At 37.3% G+C, this 15124-nt stretch overlaps 1 protein-coding gene across 12 annotated transcripts in view; it reads left to right on the top strand.

Moving 5' to 3' along the window:
- atp2b2 (ATPase plasma membrane Ca2+ transporting 2) overlaps window positions 1-15124 on the top strand; it is a 177544-nt gene that overhangs the window by 54257 nt on the left and 108163 nt on the right. For 2 of the 12 annotated variants that reach the window (XM_058373601.1, XM_058373612.1), the window contains exon 1: window positions 2826-2964. The exons of the other annotated variants lie outside the window; for them this stretch is intronic. The gene's annotated coding sequence lies outside the window, so the exon portion shown is untranslated. Of the gene's footprint in view, window positions 1-2825; window positions 2965-15124 lie in introns of those variants that run through there. 12 annotated transcript variants of the gene reach the window in all.

The following is a 15124-nucleotide window of genomic DNA, read 5'->3' as shown; positions in this document are numbered from 1 at the left end:
GGAGCTGCATTGATATGCAGAGACTCCTTCTGATCTCCATCACTGCCTCTCCCAATTCTCCTGTGCAACTGTACAGGCTGACAATTCAAACACATGTAAAGAACTGATTACCTGATCAACCACTTTAGCCCAGTTGTCAGGTTTAACAGAGGATTAGCTAAGGACTCGTAACAAAGGACAGGTACAGTCCCTTACAACTGACATGTGCAGTCTCATCTAGGTGTGTTAAACAGTTTAGAACATGGCACCTTTAGTGGCAGACCACCCAATTTCTGGTCGAGTATAATGAAAAGTATTGGAACACATAGCCTTTAAGGAAAAGTAGGTAACGTAATATTTGGTTGCATATCCATTGCTTATAATATTCCTTGAACCGCATTAACCTGGTGACCCATAGACATCAACAAACTGTTGCACTCTTCTTTTGTGATACTTTACCAGGCTTTTACTTTACCAGCCTCTTTTAGTTGTTGTTTGTTTTTGGGGTTTCTCTGTTCAGTCTCCTTTTCAGGAGGTGAAATGCTGCTCAATTGGGTTAAGGTCTGGTGATCAGTCTAAACCCTTCCACTCTCCTCTGATGAAGTCCTTTGTTGTTTTGCAGTGTGTTTTGGGTCATTTCCCTGCTATGTTATGAAGTTCCATCCAATTAGACGGGATGCAATTCTGCTGCCTTTCTGTAGATTTCTGAAAGCATTCGGCTTCTATCATCATGAGTTACATCATCAGTAAAGATTAATAGGTCTGTTTGTGAAGCAGTCATGCAAGCCCAAGCCATGACACTACCTCCACTGTAGTTGATCAATGAGCTTGTTTTGGAGCAGCTTCTTTCTTTCTGTACACTTTATCCTTTCCATCACCTTGGCAGATGTTTATCTTTGTTCCAGAACTTTTCAGTCTCTATTTCTTTGCAAAGTCCAAGCTGGCCTTATTAGTGCTTACTGTAGAAGAGTAGATTACATCTTGTGTTATGGCCTGGTGTTTCTGCACTGCAAGTCTTTTACCAAAGATGGATTGTGATACCTTCACCCTGCCCACTGGAGGTTGTTGGTGATATGGTGATTTTTTCAGCTCTCACAATGTTTCTGTCACCAACTGCTGTTGTTTTCCTTAGCTGACTTGTTCGATATCGATTGTTAGTATGCCAGTTTTTTTTCTTATTCAGGACATTACAAATTGTTGTATTGGCCATCCCCATTGCTCATACCATTGATCAATATTCCCTTATTTCCCAGCTTCTGAATGGCTTGCTTTTCTCCCATAAACAGCTCCCTGGAAAGAACTCTAACCTGGTTATTGAAGACCCTATGTTTATAAAATGGTTGTTATTAAGGGTAATCCAGGAATTGTCATCAAATTTATAGTGGGGAGGTCAGAGCTTAAGCCGACAACATTAAAGTAGAGCAATAAAGACTCATAAAAGAGGACAATCAAAAGTCAAACCCAGGAAGTATTATGAAGAAACTATGAGTGTATAAATGAGAAATGAAAAAGCTTCACACAGAAAAGACGGACATGATCAATAGCACACTAACGACAGACCTAATGGTAGAACAGAAGCAGAGAAACAAAACAAAAGCACATGGACAAAGTACACAAAAGCACAACACGTGAATTAAAAAAAGCATGAAAGCAACCTATTATTGCAACCTACATTGTGCAGTGAGAAAGGAAATCATAAATGCCTTTAGAACCCTTAGAGAATCATTTCATCACTGAATTGTTTGCCAGGTAACAATATTTTATTATGTAACATTGTACAACAGTGTGTTAGTTACAGTGTTAGACTCCAAATTAAGATCTTTCAAATTAAGTCTTCATTTAGGCTTCATTTTTACCTGACATGGAAAGTAACATATTATAATTTTATATTATATTATAATATTATAATTTGCATTTGCATCTTGATCACACTTGATAAACGAATGAGTGATTGCTGAAGAATGGCCACAAAGTTGTACAGAAATGAAAAGCTACATGGTGTGTAACGTTGCTGCTTGACAGCTCTAGGGTCTCTGATCTGATCCTGAGCTCAGGTTACTGTCTATGTGAAGTTTTTCATGTTCTTCCCTAGGTTTCCATCAGTTTCCTCCCATCTTAGGAAAACCAAGAAAGTTGGCTTTTATACTCAGCTCTAAATTGCCTCTAGGTGCGAATAGTTGTGCAAATTTGTAGGTGTTTGCACTTGGCATAGCACCCAGGGTGTATTATGGGCTCATGCTCAGTGTTTCTGACCCTAACTAGTATAGCATGATGCATCAGTTACTTATCATGGTCCCAGTGCAAAACTAGAGAAAGAAGAAACTAACCATGTCTTAACCATGAGCTGTGACAGATATATTTGGAGTAATGGTGTAAATGTAGTCTTTTGACCTTTGAATGCTAGAGTCATAAGATGTCATTGTAGGGCAACAAAATGTAATAGTTGCGGTTTTATGAAGTGTTGTGGCTCAGGTCTGATAGTCACTAATCATCCTGAATGAGTGGGTGTCCTTGAAAGTCCGTCCGTCTCTCCATCCTCTCGCCTCCTGCCGTTTAATGCAAAGTGGCATCTTCCTGCTGGTTTTCCTCCTCCATCTCAGGGGGATGCTTAGTCGCTCAGGGTGGGTGTATTTATTTATTTATTTATTTTATTTATTTGGTGGAGAGCTTTAGTGAGGATCTTTTCCTTCGCTTTCGCTTTCCTTTCCTCTGCACTGAAAAATAATACAGTATTCATCCTTCTTAAATGTTTGTCCTTAATTAAGACACATACAATCTTTACACCCCCAATATTTCTTATTCTGCAGCCTTCCTGTCCAGTCCATCTTTCTCACCCCCCCCCATCTCTGTCTGACATGGTATAGGCTGAGTGTGCAGTGCCTCTTGCAATCGTGCTGGGCTTGTTGAGTCTGTACTGATGCTGAACAGTGATTACTCCTCGGTGTGATCGATGCCTGTTTGGATTTGACATGAATGTCAAACTGAGTAAGTCAAACTTTATGTCTCTCTTTCACCGTATACACTGTACTGGAACTCTGTCTTTTCCTTTTTTTAGTTCTGTCTGTGGAAGCAATTGTTTTAGCGGAGTGGTGTTAAGAAAATGTCATGCACTCTGTGTGTGTGTGTGCGTGAGTGTGTGTGTGTGACAACTCTGTCTTCGTGCGGTTAGGTTTAGCACCTCGGCAGGTGGAAACAACAGTCGAGGAATGTGTCAGCTCTAGTCGTGCCAACTGGGCTGCGTCCTCTAAAAATAATTCCTCTCTTTTGCCTTCTCGTGCTTTAATGGCGTTCTGGAGAGTGGAGAAATCTTTATATGAATTTTAGAATCTTGTGTGCTGTCCTATAGCAAGTGTGAGAAACACATCCTATCCATTTCTCTCTCTCTCTCTCTCTCTCTCTCTCTCTCTATCAAATTACACTTCCATGTGATTTTCGCAGATCCTCATGTTTGTTAATGAGGGATGGCAGGGACAGTTGTAGGGACAGAGATGTAGCCTTTTGGTGCTAGAGACAGATGGCACTGACCTCCGGATTTGCAGCTTCGATGCGACAGGCTGAGTAGGGATCGTAGGTGTGTGGGGTAAGAATGTTGAGCTCTCGCAGAACAGCCAACCTCTACTGACTATATGGATCATGAACCAGCACTTTGTACCGAAAATGCTTCAGAATTTTAAATGATTATCCTTGAAGTATGCAAAATATTTAGTGATGAAAATTAAAGCACTAATATCAGTCAGTTTCGGTATCAAGCCAATATTAATTTGAAATACAATCAGTTTTTATATTTTTGATTTAGTCCTGTAATTTTTTATGCTGCTGATTCATACAACAAAACTTAGCACTTATATGTCATCAGAAGACGTGAAAATATTTCACAGCATCCCACCGTCACATCTCTGATCATTGTGTATTACTTAGTTACCGCAAGGACGTCCGTACTGGATTGATATTTCTCACAGTACGTATTCCAGTTGAAAATAAAAATGGATGAAATCCACGAAGTCCATAGCTGAAGTCTATTCAATTCAGCAATTGTTTAATTGCAGCAGTTTAAACTCATGATTTCCTGGACTTAGTGACCCGCACTGACAAATCGTGCATGCACCTCAAGGGCATTTGTGTACCCATATATTTCAAATATTAATCGTGGGAATTTATAGATAGAGTAGTCTGAATGCATGAATTTAGTGACTAAAATGATCTAGTATTAGAACATCTGCTAGAAATGCCTTTTTTTTTTCAGGTTGATGACTTAATCATGAGTTTCTCCCAACCCAAAAATCCCCATTTTTTTCCCCAATCCACTTGCTGATAAATTCCACCCAATTATTAAGGTCTCCTCTACTGCTATGTTCACACATACAGTCGGCAGTCACTGAACTATGAAGTCGCCAGTAGGCGTTTCTACTACCGGTTGCCATAGTAACAACGTTTATCAGTGGATGGCGCAATTAGCATTCCACTTCACAGACAACAAATCAGTTTTCTGACTCAAAAAGGCAATATTCTGGAGGGAGGTTAGGTGTTTGTGTATAATAATCATCAGTGTATATATATATATATATATTTGCATCATATGATAGGAGATCACATGTACTCTACTGTTTTCCCTCCCACTGGAAGTCGCTGCACCGGTAGCTCCATATTTTTGTTAAGTTAAACTTTTCTCAACTTTGTCACGTCGCCTACATCTAGTCGTCGAAGGTTGCTGTCACTTATGTCGCTGAACTTCGCCATTCAGAAAGAAAGGTCGCTTTGTCGACGTACGTGTGAACGTAGAATAACTCATGACAGCTAGCAATCTGGAAAGTTGAGGGCTATGATTTTCACCAGAACTGCTATTCAGGGGATCAGGCTGGTGATCATGTATGATGGACAGTGTCTAGAACGACCCTATCCTCTAGTCTAGACTAGCATATATATATATATATATATATATTATTCATCTTCTCCTCTGTCAATTATTGTCGTTATATGAAATAAACGGAATAGGGTTGTTATTTCAGATAGCTACTCTATTAAGAGATCCTCATATAATTCAGACCTCAGGGCACTGGAGTAGTCAGGGCCAGGGTTGTTAACATGTCAAGCCATGTTACAGTCAATATTTTAATCAAGGAAGTGATCTGTTAATGATAGAGCATGACAGGCTACACCTGCTGGAAGCATAGGATTTAATTAAGTACACACTTGACATTTGTGTATTTTGTGGTATTATGCAGTAGCAATGACAGCACTTAAAGAAACACTTTAAGCAAAAGCAATAAATAAATAAATAAATAAATACAATGCACACTATTCCTACTTTAATTAAATGAGCAAAGACATAATGCAGATTTAAATAAGTGACTTTTTGTGAAATAGCTGGTATATTATCATCTTCATCACTACAGTTTTCAATGTTTATTATGTCACTAGATTAATATTTGTTAAACCTAACCTCTGCTATTTCAGATATGGCTTAATTGTATGTAGCTGTGTGATGCCGTTTGAGCAAATATATATAAGATGTCATGGAAAAATCTGTTTATGGAATAGGTGAAATAGGTCTTTAGTGAGATCAGTTAGATCAGACACAGAAATCAGTTAGATTGACGGCTCATACTTTTCTTTGATATATAATATATGTTGTATATTAAAATGTAAGGGAGAAAAAAACATGACTGTATTGTTATAAGCAAAGAGGTCACCCCGAACTGGATTGTTTTTCTATAACCACACATTCCAAAGTGTTTTATACATCTTATATTACAGTGATTTGCATTTTATTAATGATTTTATTGATGATTTATTAGTAATATACATTACAATTTACAGGGATGTCTTTTTATAGTTACATTTAAAATGACAAAATTTCTTATAACAGTTTTCTCATTGCTAAAAATAATATTAATATGACACTTTTTTAAAAAAGCTAGTTATTAGGGTTAGCGTTTGCCATACAAGTCCCTGTGATTTTGTTGTTACTATAGAAACGGTGAAGAATTTGGAATGAGCTCATGAATATAAACTCATCATTTAGTTATGGACGCAATTACTGTCAGAGCTGCTGTGAAGGAAAATGAATCAACACCTTCCAGACTTAATCAACACTGTGGTTTCATTTTGAAATAAAGGAATATTAAGTCATTTAAGTCATTAGTGGCTAAATAAACATGTTTTTGAGCTCTTAATTGGCAGCCTATTCTTTGTGGCTTTTTTAAAAACATTTTATAATGTCATTTTATTCCCATCTCTGGAAGTAAGTATGTGAGTACGGGTCGAAAGGAAATTTGGATAATGAAATTATGCAGTGACTAAGAAAAGTGTAAAACAGATCAAAAGTAATTGATATTGAAAATGTGAAACGGTGGGTTGATATACGAGCTTATTACATAATTACTAAACATTTTACAGGATAGCTTTTGGGTGAGGATGAGATTGCAGAGCCTAGCAGGAAGACCTGGTGGAAGTAGACATGTGTTTAGGTAAATAGATTTGGCAAATCAGTAACATTTGAGGAAAATCGTTTATCTGTCAGAAACGTATTCCTTTACGCATGGTTTCTCATCTTATCAATATCTATATACAAAATATGAGGCATGTAATACAGTTGAAAACTCTCCAGCATTACTTAAGTAACTTGATTATTATTACATTATTACAAATGTTGATTATTACAAAACATATCTGGGAAATTTTACTTGACAAATGTCTTCACAACACTTATGCAACAGTTGAGGTGTATAATTTTATAGAATAATATTTAGTATAATTATATATAGTCTAATAGTACTGGGAAATTTCACTGTTTTTATAACTTCAATTGGGCTACTACATAAAGTTCAGATTCTAACAATAGTTTGTTACACTGAAAACACCTAATGTGAAAAACAAATCAGTTAATTGCCAATCAAGTAACTTGTGTTTGAACAACTGATGAGAAACATTACATTTTAATATCTTTAAAAAAAATCCTGAAATAATGATTTTACCAAGAAAGTCTTTACTCTCCTTTCTTAAACTCAACTTTCCCAACCACATTCTTGGCTAAACACTTTACAGACTAATAAACTACATTAGCGCACCGGCTAGTTAATGAGCCGATTCCTGTCTTCACATTAGCATGAATCGTTTTGTCTTAAAAATGATGATTAGACCATTATTAACAGTTCAGGCTCCAATTTCTGTCTGACACAATCAGCAGAAATCAACAGCTACACGAACACTAGCATTAATTCACTCAAAGAGCTAGCTAAATTCAAATACGGCTAGTTATTAGCATCACTGGAACTAGGCTTATGTTATAGTTACACCCAGCTTTCTGAAGAGATGTTTTTCTTATCTTTAATTTTGAATGAGTAGCAATGAATAACAACCTATTGAATTATTCGGTTTAATGGTATTTAAGTGTATGTTCACTTTGAAACTTTTTGTTGTTGTTGTTGTTGAATAAATTGTAATGGCACATCAGTTTACCAGGTTTGCTATAAAACAAGCATTAAATGATTACGTAAACCAGCTAAATGGTTCTAGGTTCAAAATACTATTTAAACAAGCTTTGTAATTTGCTGTAAGCGGTTGAATAGATAAACCTTGATTTAATTAAGGTTAAAGTTTTATCTCTGTTTGTGCAAATCAGCAGGGTTATTTCCTGTGTAATTAAATTACTGGAATAGGTCTAGCATTTATATATATATATATATAAACGTCAGCATCCATTCTAATACAGACAGCAAGTCTTAAAAAATAAAAATAAAAAAGCTTCTACATCTACATGGCAAGCTTCTACAAGTCCACATAATATCAGATACTTTAAAAACTTCTACTCCCAGGCTTCTACTTGACACTTAGGGGAATTTTGCTAAATCAATGGCTTTAGTGCCTAATATTCATGACCTAATAACACTTCTGTTCCATCTTTTACTATAAAGAATAATTTCTGTTCTTTGGTGCAGAGTTTCAGCATTGAATGGTAACACGCAGCATCAGTGTCAGGTGCCCTGGAGGAGAACTATGTTTTCAGCCAGAACCTAAATTTAGCTCTGTTTAAGAACATCACTTTTGCTAGCGAGCAGGTCTTATGTCCAGGCTATCAGGCATCCGTCACTTAAGAACACTGCTTTTGTTAGCTCTTCTGCAAGCCCTTTTATGTGCAGTGTCCTTAATGTAACCAAACAGCTACTTAGTTTGCTGCACTGATACACAGACCCAAGACAAATGTCCTTGGATTGATTCTCCAGGTGCGGCTCTTGTCTTTTTAATTCATTATTTATGAAGCAAAATTGAAATCAGCTTTTGCTGTCTTCTTCTCATTGATTGTTTTGGGCTAATTCAGATGAAAATTAGAATATTTTATTGAATGAGCATCTCCAGCAGGTGCACATCCATCACATGCACTAGCTTGATAAACATTGTAAGATATGCTATAAAGCTAATGTGAAACATTAGCTAACATGAGGTTAGGAATTTGATATTCAGCAAGCTACGCAGTCTAATATTCAATATTCAGCAAATGCAAGAAGCGCCTTTTAAAACTTTTAATATTATTGACTGGGCACAGCCATTAAAGTGCACATTATCTGCATGAACTAAGTTACATCGCATTAATATGGCACAGTTATTAAAAAATGCAGAGAAGTTCTGGGAAGTATGTCTGCAGGCCTGCTGGTGTACACAAGATAGACTGCTTTTGGAAATATAGGCTCCAGTGTTCAGAGCTCAGTCCTTGGCAAAGCAGCAATATGAGAGTTCGTGAGGTTCACATTATGTCAAGTCATGTCAGGTCAGGTCACATACTGTATCATACCACATATTGCATCACATATCATGTGACATATCACACCACACACATATCACACCACACATCACACCACACATCACATCACATCACACATCATATCACATCACATATCACATTACACATCACAGCACATATCACATCACACATCATATCACATATCACATCACATATCATTACATATCACACATATCACATCACATATCACATCACATATCACATTACACATCACAGCACATATCACATCACACATCATATCACATCACATATCATTACATATCACACATATCACATCACATATCACATCACATATCACATTACACATCACAGCACATATCACATCACACATCATATCACATCACATATCATTACATATCACACATATCACATCACATATCACATCACATATCACATTACACATCACAGCACATATCACATCACACATCATATCACATCACATATCATTACATATCACACATATCACATCACATATCACATCACATATCACATTACACATCACAGCACATATCACATCACACATCATATCACATCACATATCATTACATATCACATATATCACATCACATATCATTACATATCACACATATCACATCACATATCATATCACATCACACATCACACATCACAGCACATATCACATCACACATCATATCACATATCACATCACATATCATTACATATCACACATATCACATCACATATCACATCACATCACACATCACACATCACAGCACATATCACATCACACATCATATCACATATCACATCACATATCATTACATATCACACATCATATCACATCACATATCACATTACACATCACAGCACATATCACATCACACATCATATCACATATCACATCACATATCATTACATATCACACATCATATCACATCACATATCACATTACACATCACAGCACATATCACATCACACATCATATCACATCACAGCACATATCACATCACACATCACATATTGCATATCACACACATCAGATCACATATCACATATCGCATCACATCAGACATCACACATCACATCACATATATCACATATCACAGCACGCATCACATATCACATCACACATCATATCACACATCAGATCAGACATCACATATCACATCACATATCACACGTCACATATCACACATCAGATCAGACATCACATATCACATCACATATCACACGTCACATATCACACATCAGATCAGACATCACATATCACATCACATATCACACGTCACATATCACACATCACATACACTATATTGCCAAAAGTATTCGCTCACCTGCCTTGACTCGCATATGAACTTAAGTGACATCCCATTCCTAATCCATAGGGTTCAATATGACGTCGGTCCACCCTTTGCAGCTATAACAGCTTCAACTCTTCTGGGAAGGCTGTCCACAAGGTTTAGGAGTGTGTTTATGGTAATTTTTGACCATTCTTCCAGAAGCGCATTTGTGAGGTCACACACTGATGTTGGACGAGAAGGCCTGGCTCTCAGTCTCCGCTCTAATTCATCCCAAAGGTGTTCTGTCGGGTTGAGGTCAGGACTCTGTGCAGGCCAGTCAAGTTCATCCACACCAGACTCTGTCATTCATGTCTTTATGGACCTTGCTTTGTGCACTGGTGCACAGTCATGTTGGAAGAGGAAGGGGCCAGCTCCAAACTGTTCCCACATAGTTGGGAGCATGGAATTGTCCAAAATGTCTTGGTATGCTGAAGCATTCAGAGTTCCTTTCACTGGAACTAAGGGGCCAAGCCCAGCTCCTGAAAACCATAATCCCCCCTCCACCAAACTTTACACTTGGCACAATGCAGTCAGACAAGTACCGTTCTCCTGGCAACCGCCAAACCCAGACTCGTCCATCAGATTGCCAGATGGAGAAGCGCGATTCGTCACTCCAGAGAACGCGTCTCCACTGCTCTAGAGTCCAGTGGCGGCGTGCTTTACACCACTGCATCTGACGCTTTGCATTGCACTTGGTGATGTATGGCTTGGATGCAGCTGCTCGGCCATGGAAACCCATTCCATGAAGCTCTCTGCGCACTGTTCTTGAGCTAATCTGAAGGCCACATGAAGTTTGGAGGTCTGTAGCGATTGACTCTGCAGAAAGTTGGCGACCTCTTCGCACTATGGGCCTCAGCATCCGCTGACCCCGCTCCGTCAGTTTACGTGGCCTACCACTTCGTGGCTTAGTTGTTGTCGTTCCCAAACACTTCCACGTTCTTATAATACAGCTGACAGTTGACTGTGGAATATTTAGGAGCGAGGAAATTTCACGACTGGATTTGTTGCACAGGTGGCATCCTATCACAGTTCCACGCTGGAATTCACTGAGCTCCTGAGAGCGACCCATTCTTTCACAAATGTTTGTAAAAACAGTCTGCATGCCTAGGTGCTTGATTTTATACACCTGTGGCCATGGAAGTGATTGGAACACCTGATTCTGATTATTTGGATGGGTGAGCGAATACTTTTGGCAATATAGTGTATCACACATCACATCACATATATCACATATCACAGCACGCATCACATATCACATCACACATCAGATCAGACATCACATATCACATCACATATCACACGTCACATATCACATCACATATATATCACATCACACATCACATATCACAGACCATATATCACTTCACATAGCACATATCATATGACATCCCATTTATCACACCACTTATCGCATACCATATCATATATCAAGCATCACATATCACATCACTAACCTGATGAAACTGCATTGTAAACATAACAGTGGCTCAAACTGGAAAAAATTGCCTTGACCTATTAACTATTCTATTACACAGATGAAAAGATAATTGTCAGATGATTGTAAATAATGTAATACTTATTCAGATCGTTTATTACACTCTAAAAATGTTGTTTACTTCTACTGTCTAACCCTAACCTTTAACCCCTTACTCTTAAGTCTAATTTCTTAAACAGAGGTGGACAAAACAGTAGTCTGGAAGGTCAGGACAAGCTGGTATCATATCTTGGATTTATTTTTCTATAGTTCCCTGGCTAACAATAGGTTTATCCAGAAAAAAATATAGCCTATTGACTTTACAAGACAAATGTACATTTTTGGAAAAATTTCCACACTATATGCCTTTGAATCCCAGTACCTACTGCACCACACACACACACACACACATGCACACACACACAGATATATACTCAGGTCACGATTTAGCTGTCAGTAGAACTAGATGGATTAATTAGTGTGCCTGGGTGACAGATGATCTTTTCTGAATGGGGAATGTGCAGGTATGCGGAACACTTATGAAACTGGACAATATAAAGTTTGAAGCCAAGCCATCATATAACTCTCCTGCCTCCTGCACACCTCTGCACCTCACAAACGCAGAGAGAGACAGAACAAAAAAGGACAGAAAAACAAATCTCTTTAGACTTATTAGAACATTAGTAGAGGATAATACATTCGTTGCATTTTAATTTGGATGCCATTGTTTATTACTTAAATAGCTTTCGGAGACATTAGATAAAATGTTTTTTTTTAAAAGAAAAGTACCAAAAATCCATTTTTATAAAAATAAGTAATTAAAATGAATTGTATTAGGAGTACAGCTAGGCAAAGTATATACAAAATAGAAAAAATGGAGCTTTGCACTATAGATATATATATATATATATATATATACACACACACATAATATTCTATTTTTAACCAGTTAACTAAATTGAAAAACCTAATTACTAAATAAGATTATTTTAATGCCCTGAAAAAATACAATAATGATAATAATAATAATAATGTTAATTGTTATTATAATTAATTAATTAATTATTGAATTATCATTATTATTATTATTATTATTATTATTAATGTCTTTGTCTGTAATATTCTTTAACTTTAATATTATGTATGTGTGTGTGTGTGTGTGTATGTTTTTGTTCTGAATGATCTGTGCATATAAAGATCTCTGACCCTCTCATCTCTCTGTATGCACCAAAACACTACGCTGAATTTAAATAGAGCAAAAACTCCGCAGTGACCTTGAAAGAATAATTTTAAAGTGTTTTTGTTCCCGGTGACCTTGAGTTCTTTCATTGACCTTGAAATAGTTTTCTTTACTGAGGTTGTGATTACATGAATTTATATTTCAGTAATGCATTTACTATCTATCTATCTATCTATCTATCTATCTATCTATCTATCTATCTATCTATCTATCTATCTATCTATCTATCTATCTATCTATCTATCTATCTATCTATCTATCTATCTATCTATCTACCTTGTGAGTTTGTGTGTGTGTCAATGTTTGTCTGCATAGCATTAGTATTGTGCAGCTACATTTAGTAGTATACAGCTGTATTCAGTAGTGCACAGATGCATTTAGTACAGTGCAGCTACCTTCAGTAGTATACAGCTCATTCAGTAGTATACAGCTCATTCAGTAGTATACAGCTGAATTCGGCAGTGCACAGCTGTATGCAGTAGTGTACAGCTGCATTAATTAATGTACAGCTGTATTTGGTAGTATACAGCTTCATCCAGAAGTGAACAGCTATATTCAATAGTGTACAGCTGTATTTGGTAGTGTACAGCTACATTCAGTAGTGTGCAGCTACATTCAGTGTTGAGCAGCTACATTCAGTATCATACAGCTACATTCAGTAGTGTGCAGCTACATTCAGTGTTGTGCAGCTACATTCAGTAGTGTACAGTTACATTCAGTATTGTGCAGCTACATTCAGTAGTGTGAAGCTACATTCAGTATCGTACAGCTACATTCATTAGTGTACAGCTACATTCAGTAGTGTAAAGCTGTATTCACTAGTGTATAGCTGCATTCAGTAGTGTACAGCTACATTCAGTAGTGTAAAGCTGTATTCACTAGTGTACAGCTGCATTCAGTAGTATACAGTTCTTTTAGTATTGTGCAGCTACATTTAGTAGCATACAGCCGAATTCTGCAGTACACAGCTGTATTCAGTAGTGTACAGCTGCATTAATTAATGTACAGCTGTATTTGGTAGTGTACAGCTACATTCAGTAGTGTGCAGCTACATTTAGCAGTCTGCAGCTACATCCAGAAATGTGCAGCTACTTTCAGTAGTGTGCAGCTACATTCAGTATTGTGCAGCTACATTCAGTAGTGTACAGCTACATCCAGAAATGTGCAGCTACATTCAGTAGTGTATAGCTACATTCAGTATTGTGCAGCTACATTCAGTATTGTACAGCTACATCCAGAAATGTGCAGCTACATTCAGTAGTGTACAGCTACATCCAGATTTGTGCAGCTACATTCAGTAGTGTACAGCTACATTCAGTATTGTGCAGCTACATTCAGTATCGTATAGCTACATGCAGTATCATACAGCTACATCCAGCAATGTGCAGCTACATTCAGTATTGTGCAGCTACATTCAGTAATGTGCAGCTACATTCAGTAGTGTACAGCTACATTCAGTAGTGTACAGCTACATCCAGTAATGTGCAGCTACATTCAGTAGTGTACAGCTACATCCAGAAATGTGCAGCTACATTCAGTAGTGTACAGCTACATCCAGAAATGTGCAGCTACATTCAGTATTGTACAGCTACATCCAGAAATGTGCAGCTACATTCAGTAGTGTACAGCTACATCCAGATTTGTGCAGCTACATTCAGTAGTGTACAGCTACATTCAGTATTGTGCAGCTACATTCAGTGTCGTATAGCTACATGCAGTATCATACAGCTACATCCAGCAATGTGCAGCTACATTCAGTATTGTGCAGCTACATTCAGTAATGTGCAGCTACATTCAGTAGTGTACAGCAACATTCTGTAGTGTGCAGTTGTATTCAGTAGTTTACATATAGTTTTATAGTGACCTTTATTCAGTACTGAACAACTATTGATTTACACACACACCATATGGCATAGTGATGGTGGTGATAGCTGAAGCATTGGATTTATTGGTTGTTTTGTGACAGAGATAAAAGAGACAGATGGATAGTGAAGGTCACATCTTCTTTACATAATGTTGTGGCGACTTCTGTTAATTCTCATATTTTAGATTGCCATTGACTGTGCTGGCACTGCATTTTGTACATTAGTGTTAAAATGATTTACTGAGGTATTGACATTTTGTAACTGATTTTTGATGCTCCAGTCCCTGAATAAACTCAGTTTTGGCCTAAATCACATCAGATTTGAGCTGCATTCTGGATATTATGGCGGTGGAGTTTATATGACTTTAGAGCAGTTCTTTCAGTGCATGAATTTCTTTGTTGTGGATCTAGAGATAACAGTAAGCCCAAATGTCACTGTATAGGCCATTTTCGTCATTTTGCTATCTAA

The sequence above is a fragment of the Hemibagrus wyckioides genome, linkage group LG21 (assembly GCF_019097595.1).
Source record: "Hemibagrus wyckioides isolate EC202008001 linkage group LG21, SWU_Hwy_1.0, whole genome shotgun sequence".
NCBI lineage: Eukaryota > Metazoa > Chordata > Actinopteri > Siluriformes > Bagridae > Hemibagrus > Hemibagrus wyckioides.
The sequence above is the reverse complement of the archived record's forward strand: the minus strand, read 5'-3'. Positions and strand labels throughout refer to the sequence as shown.